This window comes from Callithrix jacchus, chromosome 7 (genome assembly GCF_049354715.1).
Source record: "Callithrix jacchus isolate 240 chromosome 7, calJac240_pri, whole genome shotgun sequence".
Lineage (NCBI taxonomy): Eukaryota > Metazoa > Chordata > Mammalia > Primates > Cebidae > Callithrix > Callithrix jacchus.
Genome location: NC_133508.1, coordinates 70,068,790 through 70,091,875, shown reverse-complemented (window position 1 = coordinate 70,091,875; position 23,086 = coordinate 70,068,790).

Below are 23,086 nucleotides of genomic sequence, written 5' to 3'. Positions count from 1 at the left end.
TACCTCAATAACCCGATTTAGGCCAACTTCCCAGTTTTTTGTTTTTATGTTTTGGGTTTGTTTGGTTGGTTGGTTGGGTTTTTTTGTTTTTTGTTTTTTGTTTTGTTTTTTTTTTTGAGACACAGTCTCACTCTGTCACCCAGGCTAGAGTGCAGTGGCACAATCTCGGCGCACTGCAACCTCCACCTCCTGGGTCCAAGTGAGTCTCCCACCTCGGCCACCAAAGTAGCTGGGATTACAGGTGTGTGCCACCATGCCTGGCTAATTTTTTTATTTTTAGTAGAGACGGGGTTTCACCATGTTGGCCAGGCTGAACTCCTGACCTCAGGTGATCCGCCCACCTCAGCCTCCCGAAGTGCTGGGATTACAGGCATGAGCCACCATGCCTGGCCCCAGTTTTAATAAAGGCATTCCATCTGGGACACAATGCCTGGTATTTCTCTTCTGGTTGCAGGGAATCAGCTGGGTGAGTGCAGCCCTCCCACTGGAACCTCAGGTAGCTTCACAGGGATTCAGGGTGAGAAATTTAACTGTTGTCTAACACAAGCTCCTATTGGATTGGGAATCAGGAAAGCGAGGGAGCAAATATTAAGTATAAGTTCAGAATACAAGTTTATATCAGCATGCAAACATGCAAATACTTTATAAGAAAATAGCAGACCGGCTGGGCATGGCAGCTCACACCTGTAATCCCCAGCACCTTGGGAGACCAAGGCCGGCAGATCACTTGAGGCCAGAGTTCAAGACCAGCCTGGCTGACATGGTGAAACCCTGTCTCTACTAAAAATACAGGGGAAAAAAAGAAAGAAAGAAAATAGCAGACAATTGCTGGACACTCCATAGAGTAAGGAAAGACTTTCAAACATCAGGTAAGGACAAGTTTTCCTAAGCTAAAGGATACAGATAGAAGGGGCAAGCCCAAACTACAATGCCTGTGAGACAAGCTGCACCCCACAAGATCACCCTTTACCAAGAGAACAGAGTGTCCCTGAACTAAGAAATCAAATAAACACCAACAGCACTCCAGTCCCTCACTCCAGTAGAAGCACCTGTTATTGCTGGTCTAGGAAAATCCTACACATTTATTTTCTCGTGGATGAAAAAGGTTCATGGACATAGTTTGAAAGTTTCTATAAGAAGAATAAAACAGAAAATGAATAGTAAAAACATTGTGACTTGGGTATATACCTAAGAGTGGAAAAGAGGAAAAAAGCAAAGGAAAGAAAACATTGTAACTAATTAAAATATTCCCCTAAAAATAAATAAAAGAAAAGAATGCCTTTTTAAAAAACATTCCAATATTAGTTAAATACAATCAAACAAGCAATTGTAAATATTAAAGTATAATACAAATCAGAAGCTTGAAAACTCAGAATACAAATAGACATAAAACAGGAAGAAATAAATGATGGCTTACAATAAAAGAACAGTCATATCTTATCAATGAAGAGCAAACTGCAAAGTGTTGAATGGGTAACATACAGAAAGAATAATAAAAGGTATACGGGAAGAAAACCTAAATAAGAAAATAGAAATTATATGAACGGGTAAAAAATATGAGACATAAAGTGATAAAAGAGCACTTTCGGAGGCCAAGATGGGTGGATCACTTGAGGACAGGAGTTAAAGGCCAGACTGGCCAACATAGTGAAACCCCATCTCTGCCATGCATGGTGACACATGCCTGTAGTACCAGCTACTGGGGAATGTCAGGCAGGAGAATCAGTTGAACTTAAGAGGTGGAGGTTGCAGTGAGCTGAGATCATACCACTGCACTCCAGCCTTGGCAACAGAGCGAGACCCTGTCTCAAAAAAAAAAAAAGAAGAAAGAATGTGATAAAAGACAAGCAAAGCAAGCCAATTTATGTATAATGGGAGTCCCTAAAGAAGAAAGCCTAAACAAATGAGACAGAATTAATATCTAAAATTATACTCTAGGAAAACTATTTAGAACTAAAAGAAAAACAACATATATATTGAAAGGCCCACCAGATTCCTAGGAAAATTACCCTGCAATTCTCAGCTCTTGAGACAAACCCTAGTAAATCTGTAAGATTTTTCTAAAAAATGAAAAGAAAACATTCTCTGAGCTTCCAGGTTAAATTAGGTTGTTATCAGATTTCTTAATAGCCACACACAGAAAAATTAAAGGAAAGAATGAACAGTCCAAGAATTTTATATGCAGTAATTTTTACCTATCAAGATGATGAACACACAGTTATAAATATTCAAGAATTCAGTAATATTTTTCTCAGGAATTTTTCTTACTGAAGAATTTCCTGGAAGGAGGTTTTAACTCACCAAGTGATAGCTGAGGAATTTCAGCAAAAAGAGTGGTGTGAAGAATTGAATACTGAATATTGAAATCTGCCATGAAGATGAAAATAAAGACAGAAGAATAGTATATAAATGTCCTAGGTTCTGACAAAGTGGAGATAACATGATTTTTTTAACAAGGGAAAGAAGAGAGAAAGGGAAAAGTAAAATGAGCCCATTGGTTGCCACACAGATAACAAGTAGGAGTCTCAGTATTGGCAGTCTATCAGTTTTGTTCCCCAGAAGACATTGTGCAATGTCTGGAAGCATTTTTGGTTGTCACAGCTGGGAGAGGTGCGCATCTATTGGTCAGAGGCCAGGATGCTGCTAAATATCCTATAATGCACAGGACAGCCAGCCCAGGCTGGAGTGCAGTGGCACAATCTCGACTCACTGCAACCTCCACCTCTTGAGTTCAAGTGATTCTCCTGCCTCACTCTCCCCAGTAGCTGGGACTACAGGTGTGTGCCACCATGCCTGATGGAAACAGGGTTTCACCATGTTGGCCAGGCTGATCTTGAACTCCTGGCCTCAAGATCTAAAGGTTTCTCAAACTCAGCACTATGGGCATTTTGGGCCAGATGATTTTTTCGTTATAGAGCCTGGCTGCCCTGTGCATTATAGGATATCTAGCATCTCTGGCCTCTGCCCAATAGATGCACACCTCTCCCAGTTGTGCCATGACATTGCCCAATGTTTTCTGAAGAACAAAACTGATTCACTCCACCCAGCTCTGTTGAAAGTAATTGATCAACAGATGCATTGGTTGAGAACCACTCAATAAAACAGTGAGAACCTAAGTAGCAAAAAGAGGACTAAGGACATTATATAAATATATTAATATAAAAGTAATTACTAGAAAAAAATATAAATTTTTCCAAATATTAATGTGCATATTTTTAAATACTTTTAAAAAAACACACTGTGAAAGAACCAGTAAATATCACAAATCCATGAAGTAAATACAACCCAAAATAATATGACAGACCTGAAAACAAACACAGCCACTATATCATTAACTATAACTAGGGTTAACTGTAAAGGTTTTCAGATTATCTCACAAAATAAAACTTGACTCTGTGCTATCACAAGAGGCATACCTAAACGAAGTGACTTAAAATGGCTCAAATACCGTGTAATGAAATCTAAAGCAAAGCAAAGGAATAACGGGCATATGCAAACAAGAAAACAGGCATCACCATCGTCTCCCCCAGTAAGTTAGAATTCAGGGCCGAAGGAATAAAACAGGACAAGGAAGGACACTTCACAATGTGTCCTTCCTTGTCCTGTTTTATTTCTTTCCCTTCTTGTTAAAGGAGACGATTCACAATGAAGATATCACAGATAGCGATAACTATGCACCCAATAAGAAAGCGCATGCGGCATAAAGCAGAAACTAGGAGGTGCAAAGAGAAATTGGAGCACACCAGTAACAGCAGTTTTAACTCACCACTCTCCGTCCATAACAACTCAAGGAAACAAAAGGAAGGCTGGAGAAGACTTAACCAAAATAATCATGAGGAAATTTTTATGAATAGGAACATGTCAAATTCTGCAACCCAATATTAGAGAAGATGCTTTCTTTTGAAACATACATGGAACATTCATGCAAATATCCCTTATATGTAAAGAACTCTTAAAAACTGAGAAAAATAAGTCTAAAAGTACCATAAGCAAACATTCAAAAACTGTGAAAGAAAAGACATGCAAAAACCTTGAAATATACGAGAAAGCACTCACTTGCACTCCATTATTCCTTACCTATTAGATCAGTGAAAATCCAAAAGCGAGACAACACACTGTTGACAAAAATGTAGGAGAAACTGGCACTGTCACAGCTGGTCCAGCTCACAGAGGAGAATTTGATGATATATGCTATTTGACCAATAAGCACACTAAAAGCCCAGACTCTATCACCACACAATATACCCATGTAACATGACTGCACTTGTACCCCTAAATCTAGAAAAACAAAATAATAATGATAATAAAGGCTATGGATGGAAACATAGCAACTGTGTTTGAATCTATGAGTTCATAATAACACTTTTAAAACAAATACTATTTAAAAGTGGGCAAAGACATTTCTCAAAAAATATATTCAGATAGCCAACAAACATATGAAAAAAAGTTCAACATTACTATTCATCAGGGAAATGCAAATTAAAACCACAATAAGACCAGAAGCAGTGGCTCATTCTTGCAATCCCAGCACTTTGGGAGGCCATGGCAAGTGGATCACCTGAGGTCAGGAGTTTCAGACCAGCCTGACCAACATGATGAAACCCAATTTCTACTAAAAAAAATACAAAAAATAGCCAGGTATGGTGGTGGGTGCCTATAATCCCAGCTAATCAGGAGGCTGAGCCAGCCGAATCACTTGAACCCATGAAGTGGAGGTTGCAGTGAGCCAAGATCATGCCACTGCACTCCAGTATGGGTGACAGAGTGAGACTCTGTCTCAAAAAAACAAAACAAAACAGTGAAATACCACCTTACCACCTTACTCTTGCAAGAATGGCCATTGTTGATAAGTCAAAAAACAATAGATGTTGACATGGATATGGGGAAATGAGAACACTTAGATGCTGCTGGTGGGAATGTAAATTAGTACAACCTCTATGGAAAGGAGCGTGGAGGTTCTTTAAAAAGCTAGAAGTAGATCTGCCATTTGATCCAGCAGTCCCACCACTGGGTATCTACCCAAAGGAAAATAAGTCATTATATGAAAAAGACACTTGTGCATGTATGTTTAGTGCAACACTGTTCACAATTGCAAAGATGTGGAACCAACCTAAGTGTTGGATGGTTAATCAGCTAATGAGTGGATAAAGAAAATGTGGTATTCATTCACCATGAAATACTACTCAGTCATTAAAATCAATGAAGTAATATCTTTTGCAGCAACTGGGATGGAGCTGGAGGACATTATTCTAAGTAAAGTAACACAGGAGTGGAAAAACCAGAAACCGTATGTTCTAATTTGTAAGTGGGAGCTAAGCTATCAGTATGCAAAGGCATACAGAGTGATATAATGAACTTCCTAGACTCAGAAAGGGGAGGCTGGGAGGGGGGCTAGAAATAAAAACTACACACTAGGTAGAATATACACTACTTACACTGGTGCACTGTCAGAATTCACCTCTATATAATTCATCTATGTAACAAAAACCACTCGTACCCCAAAAGGTATTGAAATAAACATAAATAACAAATAAATAACCTTTTTAAAAACTCAGTCACTTATGAAAAATATTAAGAAACCAGCTATTATTTTGATAACCACTAAGTAAAAGGAGGGAAAAGCAAGCATTCATCCTGCTTTTTGCATGCAATGTATTTCAGGGTAACTACTAATTAAGAAGGGGAAGAGTCTCTTTATAAAACTATTGCAGCTGGGGGAGGATCCAAGATGGCTGAATAGGAACAGCTCTGGAGTGCAGTTCCCAGCAAGAACAACACAGAGGGTGAGTGCCCATCGCATTTCAAAACAAATTTTCACAGCCCACAGACAAGGAGATTCCCGGGCCGAAAAGTGCCACAAGTTTTCAGCATAGGGGTTTCAGTTGGTGCTGGGTTGGTGCACAGAAACTCACACAAATCTGGGCAGCCATTTCAACTGGCCCCTAAAACTCCTGGGAGACAGAGCAGCCCATTAAACTGAAAGGGAGGGGGCAGAGACAGGGAGCCAGGCTATCTGGCTTAGCAGGTACCACCCCACAAAACAAGCAATCTGAAATGCTCTGGATTGAGAGTTTCCCAGCAAGCACAGCTGGACCCAGGATGGTCCAGCTCAGTGGGGGGAAGGGCAACCACCACTACTGAGACAGTTCACACAGCAGCTGGGCAGAGCCTGCAGCAGCTCAGCAACACCTCTGCTGAAAGACTGTGACTAGGCTACTTGGTGCAGGACAGGGCATCTATGAAATAAGGAAGCAGCATGACAGGAACTTATAAATAAAGCCGACCTTCCTAGGACAGAGCACCTGGGAAAGAGTTGGTTATGAGTTCAGCTGCAGCAGACTTAAAGGTATCTTCCCAGCAGCTCAGCACAGAACAACAGAGCTCCCAGCACAGCACTTGAGCTCCTATAAGGGACAGACTGTCTTCTCAAGCAGCTTGCCAACCCCCATATATCCAGAGACAACTCATAAAGGAGAGTTCAGGCTGACATTTGGCAGGTACCCATCTGGGATGAAGATAACAGAAAAAGAAAATGGCAGCAACCCTTATTGTTCTGCACCCCCCATGGGTAATCCCCAGGCAAGCAGGGTCTGGAGTGGACCTCCAGCAGTCCTGCAGCAGAGGGGCCTGACTGTTAGAAGGAAAACTGAGAAACAGAAAGAAATAACTTCATCATCAACAAGGAGGACATCCACTCAGAGAACCCATCCGAAATTCACCAACTACAAACACCACAGGTAGATAAAGCCACTAAGATGGGAAGAAACTAGCACAAAAATGATGAAAACACCAAAAACCAGAACACCTCTCCTCCTCCAAAGGATCACAACTCTTCACCAGCTAAGGATCAAAGATGGATGGAGAATGAATCTGATGAATTGACAGAAACAGGCTTCAGAAGATGGGTAATAACAAACTCCTCTGAGCTAAAATAACATGTGCTAACCCAATGTAAAGAAACTAAGAACCTAGAAAAAAGGTTAGATGAGATACTAACTAGAATAAACGACTTAGAGAAGAATATAAACAACTTGATGGAGTTGAAAAACACAGCATAAGAACTTCACGAAGCATACACAAGTTTCAATAGCCAAATCGACCAAGCAGAAGAAAGGATATCAGAGATTGAAGATCAACTCAATGAAATAAAATGAGAAAGCAAGAATAGAGAAAAAAGAGTGAAAAGAAATGAACAAAGCCTCCAAGAAATATGGGATTATGTGAAAAGACCTAATCTACGTTTGATATGTGTACCTGAATGTGACAGAGAGAATGAATCCAAGCTAGAAAACACTGTTTAGGATATTACCCAGGAGAACTTCCCCAATCTAGCAAGCTAGGCCACCATTCAAGTCCAGGAAATATGAAGAACACCACAAAGATATTCCTCAAGAAGAGCAACCCCAAGGCACATAATCATCAGATTCACCAGGGTGGGAATTAAGGAAAAAATGCTAAAGGCAGCCAGAGAGTTGGGTTACCCACAAAGGGAAGCCCATCAGACTCACAGCAGATCTTGCCACAGAAACCCTACAAGCCAGAAGAGAGTGGGGGCTATATTCAACATTCTTAAAGAAAAGAATTTTCAAACGAGAATTTCCTTTCCAGCCAAACTAAGCTTCATAAGTGAAGGAGAAAGAAAATCCTTTATGGACAAACAATTGCTGAGAGATTTTGTCACCACCAGGCCTGACAAGAGCTCCTGAAAAAAGCACTAAACAAGGAAAGGCACAACTAGCACCAGCCACTCCAGAAACATATCAAATGGTAATGACCACCGACACAATGAAAAAAATGCATCAACTAATGGGCAAAATATCCAGCTAGCATCAAAATGGCAGGATCAAATTCACACATAACAATGTTATCCTTAAATGTAAATGGGCTAAATGCCCCAATCAAAAGACACAGACTGGCAAATTGGATAAAAAGTCAAGATCCATCAGTGTGTTGTATTCAGGAAACCCATCTCACATGCAAGGACACATATAGGCTCAAAATAAAGGGATGGAGGAAGATTTATCAAGCAAATGGAGAGCAAAAAAAGCAGGAGTTGCAATCCTAGTCTCTGATAAAATGGACTTTAAATCAACAAAGATCAAAAGAGACAAAGAAGGGCATTACACAATGGTAAAAGGATCAATGCAACAAGAAAAGCTAACAATCCTAAATATATACGCACCCAATACAGGAGCACCCAGATACATAAAGCAAGATATTAATGACCTACAAAGAGACTTAGACTACCACACAATAATAGTGGGAGACTTTAATACTCCACTGTCAATATTAGACAGATCAAGGAGACAGAAAATTAACAAGGATATCCAGGACTTGAACTCAGATCTGGACCAAGAGGAGCTAATAGACATCTACAGAAATCTCCACCCCAAATCTACAGAATATACATTCTTCTCAGCACCACATCATACCTACTCTAAAAGTGACCACATAAATGGAAGTAAATCACTCCTCAGCAAATGCAAAGGAATGGAAATCATACAAACAGTCTCTCAGACCACAGTGCAATCAAATTAGAACTCAGAATTAAGAAATTAATTCAGAACCGCATAGCTTCATGGAAACTGAACAACTGGCTCCTGAATGTCAACTGGATAAACAATGAAATGAAGGCAGAAATAAAGATGTTCTTTGAAACCAACAAGAATGAAGACACAACATACCAGAATCTCTGGGACACATTTAAAGCAGTGTCTAGAGGGAAATTTATAGCAATAAATGACCACCAGAGAAGTGAGGAAAGATCTAAAATCAACACCCTATCATCAAAATTGAAAGAGCTAGAGGAACAAGATCAAAAAAACTCAAAAGCTAGCAGAAGACAAGAAATAACTAAGATCGGAGCAGAACTGAAGGAGATAGAGACACAAAAAAACCCTTCAAAAAATCAGTAAATCCAGGAGCTGGTTTTTTTGAAAAGATCAACAAAATAGACTGCTAGCCAGATTAATAAAAAAGAACAGATGCAATAAAAAATGATAAAGGGGATATCATCACTGATTCCACAGAAATACAAGCTACAATCAGACATTATTACAAACAACTCTATGCACATAAACCAGTAAACCTGGAAGAAATAGATAAATTCCTGGACACTTGCACCCTCCCAAGCCTAAACCAGGAAGAAATTGAAGCCTTGAATAGATCAATGACAAGGGCTGAAGTTGAGGCAGCAATTAATAGCCTACCAACCAAAAAAAATCCAGGTCCAGAGGGTTCACAGCTGAATTCTACCAGACGTGCAAAGAGTAGCTGGTACCATTCCTTCTGAAACTATTCCAAACAATCCAAAAAAGAGGGAATCCTTCCCAGATCATTTTATGAGACTAACATCATCCTGATACCAAAACCCGGCAGAGACTCAACAAGAAAAGAAAACTTCAGGCCAATATCCATGATGAACATAGATGCAAAAATCTTCAATAAAATACTGGCAAACTGATTGCAACAGCACATCGAAAAGCTTATCCATCACGATCAAGTAGGCTTCATTCCAGGGATGCGAGATTGGTTCAACATACTCAAGTCTATAATGTAATCCATCATATCAACAGAACCAAAGACAAAAATCACATGATTATCTCAATAGATGCAGAGAAGACCTTTGACAAAATTCAACAACGCTTTATGCTAAAAACTCTCAATAATCTAGGTATTGAAGGAACATATCTCAAAAGAATAAAAGCTATTTACAACAAACCTACAGCAAATATCATACTGAATGGGCAAAAATTGGAAGCATTCCCTTTGAAATCCAGCACTAGACAAGGATGCCCTCTCTCACTACTCCTATTCAATATAGTATTGGAAGTTCTAGCCAGAGCAATTAGGCAAGAAAAAAAATAATAAAGGGTATTCAATTAGGAAAAGAGAAAGTCAAATTGTTTCTATTTGCAGGCGACATGATTGTATATCTAGAAGACCCCATCATCTCAGCCCAAAATCTCCTTAAACTGATAAACAACCTCAGCAAAGTCTCAGAATACAAAATCAATGTGCAGAAATCACAAGCATTTCTATACACCAATAACAGACTAACAGAGAGCCAAATCATGAGCAAACTCCCATTCACAATTGCTACAAAAAGAATAAAATACCTAGGAATACAACTAACGAAGGATGTTAAGGACTTCTTCAAAGAGAACTACAAACCACTACTCAAAGAAATAAGAGAGGGCACAAATAGATGGAGAAACATTCCATGCTCATCGTTAGGAAGAATCGATACTGTGAAAATGGCCCTACTGCCCAACGTAATTTTAGATTCAACACTATCCCCATCAAGCTACCAATGACCTTCTTCACAGAACTGGAAAAAGCCCCCTTAAACTTCATATGGAACCAAAGGAGAGCCTGCATAGCCAAGACCATCCTAAGCAAAAAGAACAAAGCTGGAGGCATCATGCTACCTGATTTCAAACTATACTACAGGGCTACAGTAATCAAACAGCATGGTACTGGTACCAAAACAGAGATACAGAGCAGTGGAACAGAACAGAGGCACTGGAGGCAACGCCACACAGCTACAACCATGTGATCTTTGACAAACCTGAAAAAAAAAAGCAATAAAGAAAGAATTCCCTGTTAAATAAATGGTGTTGGGAAAACTGGCTAACAGTGTGCAGAAAGCAGAAACTGGACCCCTTCCTGACACCTTTCACTAAAATTAACTCCAGATAGATTAAAGACTTAAACATAAGACCTAATACCATAAAAACCCTAGAAGAAAACCTAGGCAAAACCATTCAGGACATAGGCATAGGCAAGGACTTCATGACTAAAACACCAAAAGCATTGGCAACAAAAGCCAAAATAGACAAATGGGACCTAATTAAACTCCAGAGCTTCTGTACAGCAAAAGAAACAATCATTAGAGTGAATCAGCAACCAACAGAATGGGAAAAAACTTTTGCAATCTACCCATCTGATGAAGGGCTAATATCCAGAATCTGCCAAGAACTAAAACAGATTTACAAGAAAAAAACAAACCCATCCAAAAGTGAGCAAAGTATATGAATGCACACTTTTCAAAAGGAGACATATATGAGGCCAAGAAAACGTGAAAAAATGCTCATCATCACTGGTCATTAGAGAAATGCAAATTGAAATCACATTGAGATACCACCTCACGGCAGTTAGAATGGCAATCATTAAAAAATCTGGAGACAACAGATGCTAGAGAGGATGTGGAGAAATGGGAACACTTTTACATTGTTGCTGGAAGTGTAAACTAGTTCAACCATTGTGGAAGACAGTGTGGTGCTTCCTCAAGGACCTACAAATAGAAATTCCACTTGACCCAACAAGCTCATTACTAGGTATATACCCAAAGGATTATAAATCACTCTATTATAAAGACACATGCACACATATGTTCATAGTGGCACTGTTTACAATAGCAAAGACCTGGAACCAACCCAAATGCCCATCGACGATAGACTGGACAAGGAAAATGTGGCACATATACACCATGGAATACTATGCAGCCATAAAAAATGATGAGTTCATGTCCTTTGTAGGGACATGGATTAATCTGGAAATCATCATTCTCAGCAAACCGACACAAGAACAGAAAATCAAACACTGCATGTTCACACTCATAGGCAAGTGTTGAACAATGAAAACACAGGGACACAGGAAGGGGAGCATCACACACTGGGGTCTGTTGGGGGGGCCAAGGGAGGGACAGCAGGGGGCTGGAGAGGTCGGGGAAGGATAACATGGGGAGAAATGCCAGATGTAGGTGACAGGGGATGGAAGCAGCAAACTACATTGCTATGTGTGTACCTATGCAACAATCCTGCATGATCTGCACATGTACCCCAGAACCTAAAGTACAATTTTAAAAAAAGAAAAAAAACCTATTGCAGCCAGTAAATGAAGAAGAACAGAATTTATCACCATTTTGAATCCTTCATTAAAATAAATTCTGGCAATGATCATCAATGACTGCTAATATCACAAAAAGTGAGGCAAGCAGATATTATAGACCTTCTGATGGAAGTACACACCATCACCTATGAAGTATTCGTGCCAAAAAAATTAAATTTGAATCTGATTAAACCTCTGGATCTAAATACAAGTTTACAGGAAATACAGATGACAGAGAAACAAGTTCAATGATACCATAAGGATATAATCGATGGCATACAGATTCTGGAAAATTCCTCAGTGAAAATGACCTCATCTTAAATCCAATTGCTATGTGTGACATTATCTGAATCCAGATTCAAACAAGCTGTTCTTAAAAATTTTGAGACAATATTTGAAGTAGGAACACTAACTGAATATTTTGGTGTGTTAATCAATAGTTTTTAAACTTAGGTATGATAAGGGTGTTGTAGATGTGTTTATTATTAAAAGTCTCATTATCTTTTGGAGACATATACTGAAATGTTAATGAATGAAATGATATCATGTGTGGGATTTGTTTCTAAGTAATTTTTGGAGGGAGTGGGACAGTATACATAAAGCAAGAATAGCCATGAGTTGTTCATTATTGAGGCTGGGCATTCATTACACTCTCTACTTTTGTATACGTTGAAAAGTTTTCCAGCGTGAAAAGTCTTTTTTTAAAATAAAGAAAGGCAAATAATACTTTATGAGCATATTTGCTTCCCTTACCAAAAAATGTAGGAAGCATTAGCTGCCATCACCTACAGACAGTAGGTGGGAATGAGATGAAAGGGAAGGAATGGTAACAAAAACATTGAATGCATATTTTTATAGAGTTTTAAACTGTAATGCCAAGTGAATTTATATATTTAGATATTTAAAAATTAAAAGGTTTTTTTTTAAATCCTTAAATTGAATACAAACACAAAGAGAAAATAATTTTGAGTCACTTTTTTTTTTGAGACGGACTTTCGCTCTTGTTGCCCAGGCTGGAATGCAATGGTATACAATCTCAGCTCACTGCAACCTCCACCACCCTGGTTCAAGCAACTCTCCTGCCTCGGCCTCCTGAGTAGCTGGGGATAAAAGCACCCACTACCACACTCGGCTAGTTTTTGTATTTTTAGTAGAGATAGGGTTTCACCATGTTGGCCAGGCTGGTCTTAAACTCCTGACCTCAGGTGATCCACTCGCCTCAGCCTCCCAAAGTGCTGGGATTACAGGCAAGAGCCACCATGCCCGGCTAAGTCACTTTTGAACACAGAACTGTGACTTAATAACATAGATATTCTAAGGACAAGAGGGACTGCAAAGAAATCTTAAACATTACTTAGTTTATTGTTAATAGTAATATTAATATTATAATTTTAAAACTGTTATATATATTATATAAAGCAAATAATATGTTAAGATTAATTAGCACCAAGGTATCTAGAAAACAGATAAATATGCAATAAAATTATTTAATAAAAATCATATATTAAATTGCATTGGAAATATTAACACAAATTAATTAAGTATAAAATACACAGTTCTCCTAGTTCCATCCATCGAAAGGGTCCTGAAACCACTATACTCCAGAGTCAATGAGCGCACTAAACATTTAGCTCCTGGTTTATAAATACCATTCCATCAAGGGTTGAGTCTCCATCCGGGCAAGTTAAGTACAAGATGGTCCTGGAACATCTTACTGTGATAGAAAGCAAGGGGAAGAAAGACTTTCCATTGAATCTTAGATAATATTATCAATCCCCCAAATTAAGAGTTAGGAACTTTTCAGAATTAAAGGTTGAAAGAAAATATCAGGACTACACTATTTTTGAAAAACGTATTTTGGAGATTTTTTCTGGTCATGTTTTGGAATTGTTTTGTCTTTCTGCTGAATTCTTATTTATTTTTAATTGACAAAAAATTGTATATATTTGTGGTATATAATATGATGTTTTCAAATTTGTATACATTGTGGAGTAGGTAACTCAAGCTAATTAACATATACATTACCTCACATATTTATTTGTGGTGAGAACAATTAAAATCTATCCTCTTGGCAATTTTCAATAATACATTGTTATTAACTATATTTACCACGTTGTACAACAGATCTCTTGAACTTATCCTCTTGTCTGTCTAAAATTTTGTATTCTTTTACTAACATCTCCCCAATCCTCCCACCTCTAACCCCTAGTAACCAAGATTCTACTCTCTGCTTCTATAGATTCAGTTTTTTAGATCAGCGGTCCTCAGCCTTTTAGGCACCAGGGACCAGTTTCATGGAAGACAATTTTTCTACAGACCAGGGTGAGGGGTGGGGGATGGTTTCGGGATGATTCAAGCACATTATATTTATTGTGCTCTTTATATCTATTATTATTACATTGTAATATATAATGAAATAATTCTGCAACTCACCATAACATAGAATCAATGGAATCCCCAAGCTTGTTTCCCTGCAACTAGATGGGGTGATGGGAGAAGTGGCAGATCATCAGGCATTATATTCTCATAAGGAGTGCCCAACCTAGATTCCTCATATGAGCAGTTCACAATAGTGTTTGTGCTCTTATGAAAATCTAATGCTGCCACTGATCAGGAGGCAGAGCTCAGAAGGTAATGTGAGTGATGGAGGGTGGCTGTAAACACAGCTGAAGCTTTACTCTCTCACCTCTTGCTGTGCAGCCCAGGTCCTAACAGGGGTTGGTACATATAAGTGGGATCATACAGTATTTGTCTTTCTGTGCCTGGCTTATTTCACTTAACATAATGTCCTCCAGGTTCATCCATGTTGTTGCAAATGACAGGATTTCCTACTTTCTGGGTGATTGAATAGTATTCCATTGAAATGTGTAAATATCACATTTCATTTATTCATTCATTCATTAATGGACACTCAGGTTGATTCCATATTAGTTATTGTGAATAATGCTGCAATGAATATGAGGGTGCACATATATCTCTGATTTTCTGACTTTATTTTCTTTGGATATATATCCAGTAGTGGGACTGCTGAATCATATAGTAATTCTATCTTTAATTTTTTAAACAATCTCCATAATGTTTTTCATAATGGCTGTACTAATTTACATTCCCACCAATAGAATGCAAAGATGCCATTTTCTCCACATCCTTGCCAACACGTTTTGTTTTGTCTTTTGGATAATAGCCTAACGAGTGTGAGGCGTCATCTCATTGAGTTGCTAATTTGCATTTCTCTGATAATTAGTGATGTAGAGCATTTTTTCATATATCCATTCAGGCCTACACAAGATGGGAATTTCACCAAACCTTTAAAGAATAAATAATCCCTACCTTGTACAAATTGTTTCATAGAACAGAAAAAAAAAAAAATCCCCCCAAACCTATAAGTATGAAACAATAAAGAATTCCCCCAAATTGAAAACCAAATAAAATAAATTAACCTAACAATATATAAAATGTATAAATTAATATTTCAAATTACTTTTGACACATTACCCTGTCTGTATATCTCTGGCAGGATTTATAAAAGAGGGAGCAATGAAGACTGATAAGGAGTCTAGACCACTCTTATCCTTGCTTTTAGTTAACACTTTTGTGTGTGTGCTTTTTGTGCTCATTGACTCTGGAGTATAATGGTTTCAGGACCCTTTCAATGGACAAGGGAAAGCCCAGGCTGGAGGGCAGTGGCACCATCTTGGCTCACTACAACTTCAGTCTCCTGGGTTCAAGCATTTCTCCTGCCTCAGCCTCCCAAGTAGCTGGGATTACAGGGACCTGCCATCATGCCCAACTAGTTTTTGCATCATTAGTAGAGATGGGGTTTCACCACGTTGGCTGTGCTTGTCTCGAACTTCTGACCTCAAGTGATCCGTCTGCCTCAGCCTCTCAAAGTGCTGGGATCATAGGTGTGAACCACTGAACCTAGCCTATTTAACACTTTTTAATATTATTTTTAAATATTATTCTTCCCAGCTAATAGTTTATTGTGGTCATTTTTACATGCAGTTGTATTAATATATATGTATTTTCTTCCATTTATAAATGGATGCTTGGTTTTCCATTGTGTAATTTGCATCCCAATCCCCTTATTGGATGTTTGGATTAAAGATGTCTTCTCATCATATTACTGCCAAGAACAACCTCATAGGATGATTGTTGGACATCGTTTAGGACCTAATTGACCATGAGTTTATTACAGTATCAATCTTTCTAAGTATTTTTTTTCTTCCAGTAAAAGTCAATAGCATGAACACAGGAAAAATAGAGGATATATTATTGGATTATCTCATGATTGAGACTAAGATAGCAGTAAGAAATGCAAATGTATTGGTAAGAATGGTTGAAATTCTGACTTAACAGCACCTAAGCTGAGCAGAGAGAGATATGAAAGCCAGGAAGGAGGTGATGGATAGAATAATAGCAGGACTAGAGACCAAGGGTCCTTAGGTGTGTTTCCCTCAGCTGCAAAGAAGAGGAAACCCAGCCCAAATTAATTTCACAAGAACACATATTGGCTCACACCACAAAGTGATGGCTGAGTGGGCTGTGGAATCAGCTTAGCCAGTATCTCTGCTCCATTTCTCTAGGATTCCCCCAGATGTGCTCTGTGTGTGTGATGTCAGCTCCAGGCAAGTTTCTCTCAACGTAGTGAGGAGAGAAAAACTGATTTTTCTAACTCTGCCTCTCTACTTGCTATTGTATCTCATAGACACAAATTGGGTCATCCATTCCTGAATAATCCCCGCCATCATAGGAATGTCATCACTGATTAGCTTACTTATTGTGTTCCTAGATGGAGAATGGGCCAAGAAGAACAGGATCACCTTTGGACATAGCATGCCCAAGTCTGGAACTGGGAGTAGGCAAGGAGGGGAAGCACATGGGCTTCATGAGAAGGGCTAGCTACCAAAACAAAAACTGCAGCACTCAGGAAAGGAAAGGCAACCAGCAGTGCTCACCATAGGCACTGAGAAATAGACATGTAACAGACTGAAAAAGAAAAACAAGAAGGGGTGGGGAGAAGTAGATAATTTAGTTGAGGTAGGAAGTAGGACTGCCTTTTTGACTTAAATTGAGACCCAAAAGATGAGTGGAAGTTAGCCAGGTGATGAATGCAGGGAAGAGCATTCCAAGTAGCAGGAACAACATGTGCAAAGTTGGAAAGTACTCAGTCTTGTGGAGGAATGGAAAAGACAAAGTGGCTGAGGTACAGTAAAGCAGGAGGAAGAGTATGTGACAGAAAGCAAGGGCAAAATCATGCCCCCATAAAGGGAATCTGAGGGACATGATTTGATTTACATTGTAAGAAAATAACATGCCACCTTGGGTGTTTGGCTTGAAAAGGACCTAGAGTAGAAGCAGGAATGCTAGCTAGAAGACAGCTGAAGATGACCAGATGGAAGCAATGGCAGCTAGGATGCAGGTGGTAGCGATGCAAAAGGAGAGAAACTGGTACATTCACAACATCTTTTGAAGATTGATTCCACATGACATGGTGATTCACTATATAGAGAGACAAGGGAGAGAGAAGACTCAAGGGTGACTCCTAAATGTCTGACTTGAGCAACCGGACAGACAATGATACTCTAGATGATACTCCAGATCATAGCTCATGGCTTATGGGATAGAAAATAAAGCAGTGGAGGGCTGGAGGACAGGCCTAAGAGGAATCAGGTATGAACCTGGTGAGTCCCAGAGGAGATGCCAAGTAATTATGCAAATTTGGAACTCAGGAGAGAGATTAGTGTCCGGATTCGATTGATCGATGACATCAGAGGTGTTAGGTCCAAGGATGTGATTGAGCTGGAGAGGTGGAAGTGGTCATGAAGTCAAAGATGATTGTCCACATGGCTCTCCTGTCGGTGTCTGCATCACCCAGGGTGATGGCAAGAGTTGGGATGCAGAGGAAAACTGCCAAGGCAGGCACAGTGGCAGACACCTGTACTTCCAGCTACTTGGGAGGCTGAGGCAGGAGGATCAGTTGAGCCTAGGAAATTGAGTCCAGCCTGGGCAACACAGTGAGACCCTGTCTTGAAAAAAAAAAAAAAGAAAAGAAACCCCATCATTCCACAGAGTAAGGCTTTGGTGAATGCAGTAGAATGCTCAAGAGGTGGGAGCTGACAGAAACAGGGAGTGGATACTGCATGACACCAGTGAATGGCCTTCACATCAAAGGAGCAGGGACTTTCAAGAGCCCTCATGTAGATACAGTGGTGGTCAAGAGTGCAGGCCCTGGAGTCAAACTACCTAAGTAAGTGGGCTTCCTAAGGCAAGTTATTAACCTGAGCCTCTGTGATGCTGTGGTAAAATGGGGATAGCAACAATACTATTTCATTGAGTTGTGCTGAGGCTGAAATGATGTCATCCATCCAAGGTCCTTAGCAACATGCCTGGCCCCTAGGCTCTTTATAGCTATTGGCTCTCAACTACTGCTCAAATGAATAGGGAGGAACGAAGCTATGATCTGGAGGCAGCTGCAAGGAGTAAGGAGAAAGAACAGCAACCTACCTCCCACCAGGAGGAACTTGGGCTGTAGGCAAATAAGCAGCCTCTATTTGAAACAGCTGCAAGGAGGTGGGATCCTTTGGAGAAAGCCAGGTTTGTATGTATGTATGTATGTATGTATGTATTTTGTAGAGATGAGATCTCACTATGTTGCCCATGCTGGTCTCCAACTCCTGGCTTCTAGCAATCCATCCACTTCAGCCTCCCAAAGTGCTGAGATTAGAGGTGGGAGCCACCGTACCCAGCCCCAGCAACTTCTTGACATGGGCCAACAGATGGCCAGCCCAAGCCACGAGACGTCTCCCTCAGGTAGGGCTTTTTCCTAGTATTACATTCTAAGTTGTACTGGCCTTGGCCAGCTCCCTGGCTATGTTGGACCCCTTCAGATAACAGTTCTCGCTTCTGCCTGGATTTGCTGGCCAGCCTGAGTGGATCCTGACATTTATAACTGACCTGTATGCCTTACCGCACTTGTGGTCAAACTACAGCTAACAGCAAGAGCATGGACAATGATCTCTGTCCATCTCTGTCCATCTCTGTCCCTGTGATCTCTGTCTCGTCTTCCAGGAAGGTAAGCGCTGTGGGTCTGGTCAGTATTGGGGTAACTTCTAGAAAGAAGTTACATGAAAACATAAAAGCAAGAACCAGAGCTTGCTCCTCAGGGAGACCATGGCTTACTTCCTCCTAGATCTCCTCTTTGTCCCAAGACATGCAGAATATTAGTGCATTCCAACCACTTGTAACACCTATACTTGAGATCTGACCCCTGAAGGAAAAAACAGGTTCTCAGTGGATTCTGAGCAAAAGCAATTCACAATCAGAATTTGATAACAGAGCTGTATTAGTCTGTTTGCATGCTGCTATAATGAACTGCCCGAGACTAGATAATTTATAAAGGAAAGAGGTTTAATTGACTCACACAGTTCCACATGGCTAAGGAGGCTTCAGGACACTTACAATCATGGCAGAAGAGGAAGCAAACACATCCTTCTTCACTTAGTGGCAGAAGAAAAAGTGCAGAGCAAAGAAGGGGGAGAAAACACCTATAAAACCAACAGATCTCATGAGAACTCACTATCACAAGATCAGCATAGAGGTAACCACCCCCATAATTCAGATTCCTCCCACCAGGTCACTTCCACACACATGGGGATTATGGGAACTATAATTCAGGATGAGATTCGAGTGGAGACACAGCCTAACGATATCAAGGCCTAAAATGCAAAGCTGCCTACATCCCATTCAATAAGGACAAAAGAGTGATCGTGTATTCGGAAACTTCCACCTTGAGCTACAGTCTCTTGAATGTCATCAGGAGGATAACGGGTGGAGGAAGGCAAGGAAAGAATCCCTGTAAAGAACCTGCAGCTGTCTCCTCTTTTTCAAGTACAAAGTGTGATCAGTTCTGTTCTTGAACCAGGAAGCAAATGAGAGGAGTCAGGTAAGATTCAACCAGTTGGGAATGCTTTCCTGTGTTTTCATCCGTAATCATCCTTGTGTTATTTGGATTTCAGACACCTCTGGTTTCCTAGTACAGGGATCCTGAGGGACATGCCAAAGTCTCAGATGCATAGGGACCAGAAGACTGAGACACCATGGGTATGGCCAAGAGACCATGACTCCTGGGATTGTGGAAATGCCCAAAGAACCACCATGTCGAAGGACCATAGGGAACAATGGAAAGAAGACACCCGCCCAGCACAAGGGGCTTGAGACCTTGGCCTGTCTCCCTGACAGCCTCACTGTGTCTCGGTGACTTCCCTTCCTTCTCTCCTCCATGCTTTCGGTGTAACCAGGAAGATGCCAGAAGAATCCAAAACACATTCCTTTTTTGGCAGTTTACTATAATTTATTAACTTACCAGGCCATTCCATCCCAAAATAAAATTTGACCAGCTCTAAGAGATGTACATAATAGCACAAGAAAAAGAAAATAATAGAAAATGGGGACGCGAAAGCAAAGCCAAATGAAATGAAGCCAGGGATTGGTCCACAAACTGCAAAACAAAAGGGCCTGTTCAGGTTTCAGAATTGGACATTAAATCCCTGAGGCTCCTGGTGGAAAAAATTTAATCCATTTAATTTCACAGTCCCCAGGAGGGAATTAAAATCAATCACAAATGTCCCATTTCCATAAGAAATTAGTTGGTCGAGAAAGGTCCCTGGAGACCTTTCTCCATGACACTCCAGCCAGGTTTAGGGCACGCTCCTGCCCCTACTACTGAGGCTGGTGCCTCAGCCCAGCTGGCCTTACCTCTCCATTGATTTCTGGGAAACTTCAGGAACATGGTTGGGTTGGGGACATCATATGTGGTCATGAACAAGCCCTTTCCTCTCAAGTGCTGTCCATAGAGGGATGCTCTCCTGCCCTGGCCCCCTGGGTGAACTCTACTGTAGGGTTTCAAAGTGCCTTACCACCACCTCCTGGTGGTCCCTGGTGCCATAAATATGCAGAAGCTTCTCTGTGGTCCATGAATCCCCTGAAGCCAAGTGTGTTCTATGTGGAAAGAGAAGACTCTTTTTGCCTCTGTGCCACATTTGTCACCCACCACCAAGCCCCAGTGACTCGAGATTCTAGTGATGACAGCTCTGCCAGCCCTGGCCTGTGGCTCCTCTCTCTCTTGGGTTCAGACACATCCATAATGCTGCTCCAGGACCAGCTTAGAGAGTGACTCCTGTTTTCCTAATTCCCCTTCCCATGGCCCTCATGCTCTAGGTGGCAGAATTATGGGATATTTTTCTACAATGCAAATGTAAAAAAAAAAATGTGACTTTAGAAGTAAGTATCATGTAATGGCAGGCATGATAAGAAGGATCTTTACACACAGAATCACCAACAGCACTCTGATTAGAAATCAATGTCATTGTGAATCCCTAGTCGACTATAGTGTGTTTAGAATCCTAATTGGATTCTGCTTTTTACTCTTTTAATGCTCTTGACTTAACCAAGTGGCTCTTAAAACAAAGAAGCTCTCAGCTTTGACAAGTGGGGGAACATAACTTGGGTTCGGTTGGAGAACTGGGACCTCTCAAACTCTGTCTCCTCCAAGCAGCATAAAATGGGGTTACTGGGGTGCAGACTCCCAAAGAGACCAGGTGAGAGATGCAGCACACAGAGGTAAGCACCCACTCAGCTGCAGCATGGGGTGGGGGAAGCAACAATAAAGGAAGGAAGGAACGTGCCTTTGCCCCCACCAAAAACATGCATTTATTTGGAGGTAAGGTCAGGTTTGCCAAAAATCAGAGTGAGGGCAAAAATGATGCTCAAGACATGCTAGCAGTAACACTGATGCCGGGAGTCTGAAGAAATAGCCAAGGGCTGTGGGGGAAAGGTTCTGGTGTCTACCATCCCAGGCCTCCAGGACCATTTCAAATCCCTTCTCTCCTGCATAGCCTTCCCTGAGCTCCCACCACATGGAGCACTAACCCCTTGTAGCAGATTGGGGCAGGGGCTTGATACTGGTGTTTGCTATCAACAGGTGGGAGAGCTGAGGGACGCCCAAATGGATGATGGGATCAAAATGGGTAAGGGGAGCTTTGGGCAGCTGAGGTGGGAGGATTGCTTGAGGCCAGGAGTTCAAGATCAGCCTGGGCAACACAGCAAGACTTCCGTCTCTCCAAAAAAAAAAAAAAATGAGGTAAGGGATTATTTTGAATGATTTAGACTTTAGCTATTGACTCCATTCAGAAAGAGACCTCTCAGGCAGCTGGGTAACCTCAGCCCAACTGGAAATGCTCTTAGAGGGGAGAAAGTGTTGGCAGAACTGAGTCTAGGATGCATCTGAATGGGTAGGTCTCCCCAGGCACGTGCAGGGGAAGCCTGGGTGGGAACCACTGAGTGTACATCAATGCATGTGCTGAATGGGCAGGCCAAAAGGCCCAAGATGGCTGATGTTAGACACAGGGGCTTTGAGAGGCCCAGGAGTCACCAAAGCACAGCTGGTTGGCAGGCAGCTGGGCTCCCAAGAGGAGAGGCAAGAGCAGGAGACAGATCTGGAAGCCATTAGCATCTATATGGAAGACAGAGAGAGAGAGAAAGAGGAAGGAAGGAAGGGAGGGAGGGAGGGAGGGAGGGAGGGAGGAAGGCAAAAGAAAAGAAAGAGAGAAAGGGCAGGGCAGGACAAGAATGGAAAGGAAAGGGAAGAGGAAAGGCAAGGAAAGGCAGAAAGAAAAACAGTGAATGAAGAAGCAAGCCTAGGACAGAACTCTGGAGTACAAAGACCCTGGACAGCCTGAGTGAGGCAAGTTCACCTGCGACACCCACACCCACTCCAGACATCACTGCCTTCATTACTTCAAAACTGCACCCCTGTCCCCATAGGGTGTTAGTCTCCTTCAGAAAGTGACTCAATGCTTTTCTGCAGCCCAAAAACAGAGAGCTGCCCCACTGGGGGCCCCAGAACAATATGACCCAGAGTTCCTGACTACACTATTGGGGTGGAGGGTGATGACATCAAGGAAGGCGCCATCTGCAGAGACGATCCTGCCTTTAGCAGCTCACACGATGTAACGCCCTCCCAGGGCAGCATTTGCTAGTTTGGTTTTCCATAACCAGGGTCTGACCTGTGGCCAGGCAGGCCAAGAAACTGTCCACCCATTCTGCAGTGACTCTACTTCCCAAGAGCAGACTCGTGCTAGCAAAGCTCACGGTGTACAAAACCAGGTATCTGAGCAACACAGATCTACTGGAG